This window comes from Bison bison, unplaced genomic scaffold (assembly GCF_000754665.1).
Source record: "Bison bison bison isolate TAMUID 2011002044 unplaced genomic scaffold, Bison_UMD1.0 scf7180017864456, whole genome shotgun sequence".
Classification (NCBI taxonomy): Eukaryota; Metazoa; Chordata; class Mammalia; order Artiodactyla; family Bovidae; genus Bison; species Bison bison.
The window spans coordinates 19,755,575-19,764,738 of record NW_011495018.1 but is presented as its reverse complement, the minus strand read 5'-3'; positions in this window follow the sequence as shown (position 1 = coordinate 19,764,738).

Sequence of the window (9,164 nt, the reverse complement as noted above, 5' to 3'; positions counted from 1 at the left end):
GGTGGTGCATGCTGAATATTGCAGCATGAGAAACTTGGCTGGGAGATATCCTGTGTCTTTGACCTGGTCACCAGCAGGGGGCAGGGAATAGCATGCATCGTTCTTACTTGTAAAGGATGTTCAGTCTACTTGTTGGGACTTGGAGCATCAGCAGGAAGCATCAGTGACAGATAAGAGGCTACACATGGCTATGTCTAAGCTACACTTTGCATTAGAAATGAAGAGACAAAGATATAGAGGGATGGAACAGTCAGGAAGGGATTTCTGGTTGTGACCTTTGCAGCATGAAAAGGAATTGACAAAGTGGTGGGAAGAGGCATGCCAGAGAAGCCAGCGCTGCAACTCACACCACAGAGGAAGAAATGGATGTGTGTAGGGGCCAGATTGGAAAGCTTCCTGCTGGGAGGCGTAGAGGCAAGGTGCAGAGAAGACTGGGTGATAAAGAGCATAGAATGTGCTGGTCTCAGCCCAAAGTCTAAGATACCTTCCTGACTCAGCCACCCTAGAGGCTTGGTCTTTGTTCTGCATGCCTTCAGTCCTGGTTTTCCTTGATTTCATTTAGGTTGAATATTAAGTGAATTTCTAGTGCTGGTTACTACAGAGCATGGGAAGTGTAGCTCCTCTATGAGGTTAAAGGCCAGGCAGTAGAAGGACTTCCTATGGGCTCTGGGCTGTCCAGGGTCTGTTTCTAAGGGAAATCCCCTAAGGGAACCCCAAGGGTCTCTCATGGGCAAAACAGAAGTGAAGAGGCTTTGGGACTCAAGTTTATTAGTAGATTGTTGTTTGTTGGAAGTTAGGTAAGGCACAAGACATAGTAACAGTGACTAACAACCTGGAAATTACCAAGTAATTAGATTTTAATTGAATAACCATTTACTAAGCCCTTCCTATGTAACAGGGTCAGGCAGCGCAGGGGAAACACAGGAATCACCCTGCTGGCCTGCAAGAAACTTACCATCTGCTAGAGTCTTTAAGGGAGAAAAAATGGGGCATAATAGCAAATGTGGCCTTGGTGGTCAGACAGACCTGACTTTGAATCCTGATCCTGTTAATTACTACCTGTGTGACCTTGGAAAAGCTGCTAAAACTTCCCTAAACCAAGGTTTTCTTTCTTTTTTTTTTAATCTATTAAGTGGGACTAACATCTGTCCTGCAGGGTTTTATGAGGATTACAGCCAACATATAAAATTAAGCTTCCTGGCTCATGGTAAGTACCGAATAACTGTCAGTCACCAGCATGATTTGGGTGGGAAATCAGTAGAGCATCCTTAGCTGGGCTGAAATGATCCCTCTAGAGCATAATGAAGAGTAACCTGAACCTGCTTTATCAGTCAAGCTTTATAGCTCAGAGCATTTTTTCATTGGAAAGACAAACACATTTGTGCTTCGTGGTCAGCTGATAATTATACCATTGGAAGAATATCTTCTAAAAGGCTGATATTTGGGCAAATCTCAAATGATAAAATTTGATGGAAGATAATGAAGTAAATACTATTTCTTTAGCATCCTCTCACCAACCATGACTATTCTGTCCCAGGCTTCTGGCATTATTGCCTCATTCATACATTTAATAAATGTTTATTGAGAAATTACTATGTGCTGGGTGCTTTTCTAAGTATTAGATTTTTGATCCTCCGCAACAGGGTAGAGAAAGGTTAAGTAACTCACCAACAGTCAACTAGTTGACACTGATGGAGCTGAATGCAAACCTGGAAGGAAGATGCTAGACCAGCTCTCAGCCACGACAGCAGACTGTCCATTCTCATGGAGGTCTGCTTCCAGATGTTGGCCGATGTCACTGTAAAATGGAAACCCTCCTAAGAATCTCTATATTTGCACAGGGAGTTCTTGAGGGTAAGCAAGGCTCCACAGAATAAACTTCCAACAGTAAAATGACATGATACGAAGTTATTTATTAGTGGACAAATTTGTCTCCTGAATACCCACTATGGGCCCCTCTGCAAATGACATCTCTAGCACTGGTGGTCTAAGAACCCCCATGACCCCTCATAGGCAAAAACAGTAGCCAATTCAAGGATTCCTGGGAAGGAGTCAGGGACTGCCTTGAAAGCAGGAGCAGTTTATAGCTGAAAGGGTCATTAGACACTATCTCGCTCAAGCTTCTTTCCAGTACAGGATTCACCGAGATTGGCCTGGAAGGCTATGGCATTTGGTTCTCTACTTGAACACTGCCTCTGATAGACAGCTCACTGAGGATTCCATTCTGTCACTGGACAGCTCCAGTTGTTAGCAGATTTCTTCTTCTCTTAAATCAAAATCTGCCTCCTCCTAACACTCACCAATATGTTCCAGTTTTCCTGATAGAACAAATTTATTTCTCCTCTTGGATGATGAAGTGGTGGGGAGAAAGTGTGCACGGTTGGCATCTGATGCAGGCTTGGCAGGAACTCCCTGTCAGCCACTCATCTGACTCACTTCCTCACACATCTGTGGGTTCTGACCCCTTGTAGCTCTCCCCTCCATCCAGGAGAGGAATGCTGGTGCCTTGGATCCCATATTCCCTCCCCTTAGTTCCTCAGGAATCTTTATCTACCAGTTATCTCTTTTTTCATCTTTAACTTCTCCTTTTCAATTGGCTCAATGCAGCCAGCATTTAAATATATGTAAGTTTTTTCACCTTAACGACAAAAGTCTTCACGGTGTCCGCAGCCCACCCTTCTGGTGTTTCCTTCCCTGCACAGCCAAACTTGAAAGAGTTATATCCATGTACTCTTCCAATCTCTCACTTTCCAGTTTCTCTTTAACGCACTTTAAATTGGCCTCAATCTCACCCTGTCTGCAGTGAAAGGCTAGCCAGTTGGAGGTTGCCTAAGATCTTTGTCATTAAATTCTGTAGACACTTTGCAAGTCTAATTTTATGTGGTCTCTGTCTTCTACGACACTGTGGACCATTCTTCAAGGAAACACTCCCTTCTTCTTGTTTTCCTGACACACATCCCTCAGTGTGCCCCCTTCTATCTGACTCCTCACTACTTATTCACGAATTTGAAAATCCATACTCCAAAGAAGTGAGTATTGAGTTCGCTGGAGTCATTTCCTTGGATCTCTTTTGACTTGGATCATTCTTACTTAGTCACATGCCTTTGATCACCACCTGTATCTGATAATTTCAACGTCTCTATGTTAAGTTCAGATGTGTCTCTTGAGTTCCAGATCTGCAGTCAGCTGTTCACTTAGCATTTCCAGATGTATATGGCACAAATTCCCTAAACTCTACATATATAAAATTGAATTTACATTTTTTTCCCTTCAAATTTGTGTCTTCTCTCATGCTTTTCAACTCCATATTTGGTAACACCATCCTACCTATTGTCCAATCGGAAACTTTGGGGTTATCTTTGACGTTGGCTTCTTTTTTCTCCACACAGACTGCATCTTCTTCAGCCACATCTTGCTTATCTTAAAGCCTAAATATTTCTTGAAACCACAATCTTCTCTCTAACTCCTCTGTCACTTTCCTTATCTTGTCTATTATATTTTGTCTCGGTTAATGCACCGGCCTATAACTAATTTCCCATTTCCTCTTCCATTCCTTGCACTGAGATCAGCATGACCTTCCCAAACATCAGATGTGTTGGCATTATTCCTCCACTTAAAATTCTTCAGTCACCCCATGTTGCTTTTGGGATGAAGTTCAAATATGTTTGTGTTCAGTGATCTGAGGTGGTGGTGGGCTGGGTTTTTGGCTGAAGATCTCAATCAATAGGTGGGTGGAGTTCAGTCCAGTGAGGTTGGGGAGTGTTGCAGAGCATGCAGAGATTCAGAATGGGTGTGGTTGTAAAGGTATAAATTGGGACTGTATAGCTAGAAGGACAGTGATAAGGAGTTGGACATGGGCAGATGCCAGTGGGCAGATCAAAAGGCAAGACTGGGTGCCCCAGGCTACTGTAGCCTTTGGAGGCAGCACCAGGGACAGCTCCAGTGCCTTGGTCCAGTTGCAGCGACTGCCACCCTTTTTAAAATTTGAGAGCACTTCATACTTTATTATCCTGTTTGGGCTCTTTGATGCTAAGAGGACAGACTGACTAGTAGGTTGAATTCTGATCTTCAAATAGGCTGCATCCTTGTCCTTTCAGAACACTCCAGAATTTGAGAGAAGGCAAACCCATAGTTCTGGGTGTGTGGTTTGGGACTTAGGTCAGGAAATACGGTGAATGATTGGGCTCATCCTTGAGAATCTTTTTTGATTCAGGACACTGATAATTTCAGAGCTTTGATTAGAGCCTTGGTATGGCTCCCCTTTTTGTTCTCCGCATTCGCAGATTCCCCTGCTGCTGACTGTAGAAAGTTTGTCTGTTTCATATGCACCAACTGGGTTTTCTTCCTCTTGTTGGTGTGAAATTGTGTGATGAAACGTTACAGCAGAGACTCAGAGCTCTCGCCCCAAAGTCCTCTCAGGGACATTGTCTATCTGGAGAACTTCAGGAGAGGAAATGGAGGAAAATCACTGAGGTGCGTTTTCCAGTGCTGCCTTCCTCTAGAAACCACTGTGGGCTCCGTTCAGTGGCCAGCCCTTCCATACTTCTCTTCCAAGCTGCTCTTTTCCTAGATATCAAGGTCTTTTCTCTGGAAGTTTCCAGGGGCAGACAGAAATGGGACTAGGGAAAATCAAGCTCTATTTCTAGTCGGTATGAAAAATAAACGAGCTTATTGGAGAAACTGCTGACTACACGGAACTCAGGGGCAGGTCCCAGATATTTTAAAGATATTATAAAGAAAGTGAATTCAAATTTTAACATTTTGGTTTCCTAGGCTCAGTCAGAAAATGTGTTTCTGCCTCCTGGGGAAAGAAACATTTTTCTTGCTGGCATAGTAATGGTGAAGATATTATTATCCTTTTAGGTGGGCATGGGAAACAGAACTATTTTGAGGGGGTGGGAGTGGCAAATACATTTTCTCAAAGACCAGACTAATTCCCTGAAGTTGGCAGGCTCTTGGGGTTCGATTTCTTCAAGACTCTTTATGTTCCAGGGAAGTAAAAGGCATTCATTAGTTCCACTTGAATATTTGATAGTGGCAAGTGCCCAGGATGGAAAGTGGGCTAGATTCAACTTCATCATGAAGCTGTGCTCTGAGATGACAGCTCGAGGCTGTGGTGAGAGCTGCTGATACTTCTCCAGCAGGCAGATGAAGCCAGCCTGGAAGAGGAGGAGAAGAAATTCTTAGAAAACTTGCCAAAGTCTTTGCAGGGTATCCACTTGGGACTCAAGTTTGGGTCCTGAGAATATCCTGTGTTAGTGGGAACCAGAGAGAAGGGTTTAACACCCATCATGCTTTGGATGGTAGAGGGAAGTGGGGAGGGCACATATCCGTTAGTTGTTAAGACAACTGGCCCATGATATCACAGCTCTCTGCAGAGCTCCACTAACCCTGTTCTAAAAGCTAACAATTCATAAGTGAAGGAATCCAAGCAGAAACCCTAGGAAGAGCTGGAGGGAGGCCCAGACTCACATAAAAGCTTCCGTGATCCATGATGCTACTAAGTGGAATTGTTTTTTTGTTGTTGTTGTTGTAACTTGAGAAACATTTGTCACCAGTATTCCCTTACAAAATTTCAGCTTGATGGACTATGTTGAGTGTTGGGGCTGGTTGCTTGGTTTTCAAAATTTGGGGATATCAAGGGATCACTCTGGAAATTTATGAGGGAAGTTAGTCATGATTCTCTATGGACTCTAATAATTCCATGCATCTCGTTTTTTCCAAATTTGTAAATGGAAACTCCTGATATGGAGGTATAGGTCTGGAGGTGAAAGTTACAGACTTTGGAGTGAACATGGCTTGGCTTTGCTTCTTCCTAACAGGGTGACATGGGACACTTAAGCTCTCTAAGCCCGTTATCTGTATGTAAAATGGAGGGATGGGCCGCATCAAAGCACTACTGTGAGGATTCAGTGATGATGATGTAGAACACCCAGGGCAGTGCTTGGAACATGGCAGGCACATGGTACTCACTGTTAAAAGGAGGTTGGGATTTTGACTGGATCCCTCCTAAATGCCACGGCCCCAGGAGGATGTGACAACCTATGTCTTGTTGCATATATTAGTTGGGAACTTTGACGCTGGATTCAAATGTATTTGTGTTTAAATCCCAGCTTCATTACTTAGTAGCTGGATAAGATGCCCTGGAGAAGGAAATAGCTACCCACTCCAGTATTCTTGCCTGGAGAATTCCATGGACAGAGAAGCCTGGTGGGCTACAGTCCATGGGGTTGCAAAGAGTCAGACACAACTGAGTGATTAACACTAACCTCCCTAAGTCCCAGCTTTTCATGTATTGAAGAAGATAAACCTGCACATCACTGAATCCTTGTTAGAATTAAATCAGAGCAGTTGGAGCACACTGTAGCTGGTCTAGGAGAGCCTAGTGAAAAGAAGGCAAGGTCCTTTTTGGCACTTTACCACTTAATTCCCCAAAGGTAAGAAAGGTTTCCATGGTGGTTCACGTGGTAAAGAATCCACCTGCAATGCAAGAGACACAGGTTCAGTCGCTGGGTTGGGAAGATCCCGTGGAGAAGGAAATGGCAACCCACTCCAGTATTCTTGCCTGGGAAATCCCCATGGACTGAGTAGCCTGGTGGGCAGCAGTCCATGGGGTTGAAAGAGTTGGATGCCACCACCTCTCAAGAAAGGTGTTAAATTTCATCACAGGCATCCTAATAAGCTTTCTCTCACTGTCAAAGCTGTCCTTCCAGGAATGGCCAAGAGCGCAGGTTTTGTGGTTCCCCTTGGCCTGCCCTGCATCACGTTTGGGGCTCAAAAGGAAGTTAGATCTCATGCTTCAGGCCAGAGATGCTGCCTGGTGGAGCCCTGTTGGAGGGGGAAGGTGACTGACGGGTTTCCTCTCATATAAATGAATTCTCTCCTGTCGAGGAATCCAGTACATGCTTGGGCATCCATGACTATAGTTGTAACTCATATCTGTATCCCTTCTCCAGCGGGTCTTCCCAGCCCAGAAATCGAACCAGGGTCTCCTGCATTGCAGGCGGATTCTTTCCCAACTGAGCTATGAGGGAAGCCCCATAGTTGTAACCAGGAAGGGTTAATTTTGAGTTCCTACTGGATTTGCATGAGACTTTAATCCTATCTTGCTGCCTTTGTTATTCTGGACATACCTAATGGCCTGCCTCAGGGAGCTAGCCTGACCCTGCCCGCCTGTGAAGAGCTGTTAAGGAAGTGAAACTAATACACCCCCCTGCCTGAGGCTTGCCGCTCTAGGAGACATTTGCAAGAATTAAATGGTCTTTTTACTTTGTTTCCTCACCTTCCCACATTTCTGATCCATAGAAGAACCTGGCATCCAGGCCTTGACAAGATGGTTATTTTGAGGCGCTCGTCTGTCATCTTCTCAGTCAGTCGGCTCCCTGAATAAAGTCCCTTCCTTGTCTCAACACCTCATCTCAGATTTGCTGGCCTATCGTGTGGCAAGCGGAGCGAGCTGGTAACGCAGTGGTGTGTCCTAGCTATGGGGACCACAAAGGAGGGAGTGTTCCAGTCTCTATCTCTGGCTGGCCATTTGGTCTTGTAGTTACTTTCTAGAGAATTTGAATTCCCTAGGAGAGTTTGCTTAAGCCCATCAAAATCTCTCTGCCTCTGCCTTCAGCCAAACACCAGGAGCCAGTCAAGGTTGCCAAATGATGAGAGGTAAGAATTTATTGGGGTGAGTCTGGGGGCAACATTGAGTGGCCTTTGCTGTTTTGCTGTGTCTTCCCTGTGCCTAGAATGGCTAGACTCATAGGATGGTAGGAGAAGGGTTTCCCGAGTCTTCTCTGGAAGGCAGTTTCCTATGGGCTTACTGATACTTATGAAATAAGTGCCATGTTCCCATCCTTGTGCTTAGGAGCCATCACCTGGTGGCTTATTTTGTTCCCAAGCAGAGAAAAGTAGAGGTTTAAAATGGAACGGTGTGGGTGGCACATGCACATATAGACAACTTATTCACAGGTGTATATGCATCTTATCTTTGGGATACAAGACACTGAAGCAATCTATAAGCTTCTTATTTGGGGTTGGGCGAGAGGCTGAACTAGATTGTATCTGCTGTTTAAAAACCTAAGTAAGTTTGAACTGTTCTTCCATCGAAATCACATGTATACTTATCAGATGTGTACTTTTTAACAAGATTGGAGTATATTTAGTTACTTCCCCTGAAAAGCAATTATTACCATACCTTTGTAAAAGGTTGTTTCCAGCAACCCCCTTTGTCACATTAACTCAGCCCACAGCCACGATCAAGTAAAAGGCAAATTCTAGTTACAGAGTTTTTAAATTTTCTTCCCAAAGTAATGTACAGCATACATAAATGACAGGTTTGCAGATGTAGTAATGCTGATAAATTCTTGAGCTTGGAAAAATGTACCTTTTCATCTAAACCAAACCTCTGCAGAGGCTCTAAGTCATGTACAGACCCACTCATTTCTCCTAATAGACAAGGTACAGGTTATTGCCAGAAATTTTGGATTCTGTGAAATAAACATCTTGACTTCTTAATTTTAGCATGAGACAGCTGCAGCTGCCAAGATACACTTTCGTAAAAATTTTAAGCTCCATGGGACTCCAAAAAACAAGGTGAAAATAATAACAGCCAGTCCTGGTTTTGTTCCCTTCTGAGCAAGTGGTTGTTTCTGATCGACAGTTGCGTAGAAAGGTGGAGAGTACTATAATTAAGACCATCCAGCATGGGGCTGGGGGCATGTAATAAGCAGTTGTGACGTAACACATGTTAGAATGGTATAGGTGGGAAAAGGACCAGTTTGAGCAAAAGTGGGAGAGGATAAAATATTTATTCAGTCTTTTATAACGGTCTGGCAGGAATTCAGACACTTTGTACATATTAAGCCTTTTAATCCTCAAGGTAGTCCCATGGGACTGGTATTATCATCACTATAGGATGTCCATTAAGCCTGGACGTCCAGGTGAATATACATAATGTCAGTATACATTATGTCATATGTCATTCAATCTGCAAAATGATAAAATATTTTTTTCCCTGTTTTTTAACTTTATGGAACTCTGTATTTTGCTGATGCAGAAAGTGGAGTTCATCTAGTAATGGGGTGGCTGTGAGTGGAACCCAAACTTACCTGATATCAAAGTCCAGGTTCCCTCAGGTACAACTCAAGGCCTTGCTCAGGAGTCTGACCTGC